Here is a 636-nt window from a genome sequence, read left to right on the forward strand (position 1 = left end):
CAGTAATCCTAATGCTGAAAATTTTCGAAATTACAATTACAGTAATCCTAATCTTGAGTAATCAAAATGTAATCGTAATCATAACACAAGGAGTGACATAATCCCAAAGTGTAAAATTGGGGTTATGCCACTTGGGACTATGTCACTGCACCGCTGTACCCGCCTAAGCGTTTTTCGATGTTGTCACCCAGCATAAATACGTACATAAATGCTTTTGTATTCAGTATTGAGTTAATTCATGTTCGCCCATCATTAGTGACACGCATAACACGCTGTGAGGCGTGATTACCATAAACTATTAAAATCAAAAGCCCTTCAAAAATAAGCCTTACTGCCAGATAATTTCTAACAACATAAACACGTACATTTACATACAAGTACTTAGTTTTCTCTATTTTTATTTTCAATAAGAACCATTAACATTCAAACTTCCAAATCTGAAATTCAATTAGTAATACAAACACGTAGATATGTATGTACATACACTTGTGGTCAGCTGATTAAGTTAAGTGACATTTTGACCATTTTTGGTAATTTTTCTTTTGTTTATTTAATATTTATAATTTCTTAAAAAAGTCTAGCACTACATAAATCCCAATTTCAAACTTCTTACAAAAATTATGTAAAAATCAACAA

The sequence above is a fragment of the Rhagoletis pomonella genome, unplaced genomic scaffold (genome assembly GCF_013731165.1).
Source record: "Rhagoletis pomonella isolate Grant_MI unplaced genomic scaffold, Rhpom_1.0 Rhpom_scaffold_00006, whole genome shotgun sequence".
In the NCBI taxonomy this organism is placed as follows: Eukaryota; Metazoa; Arthropoda; class Insecta; order Diptera; family Tephritidae; genus Rhagoletis; species Rhagoletis pomonella.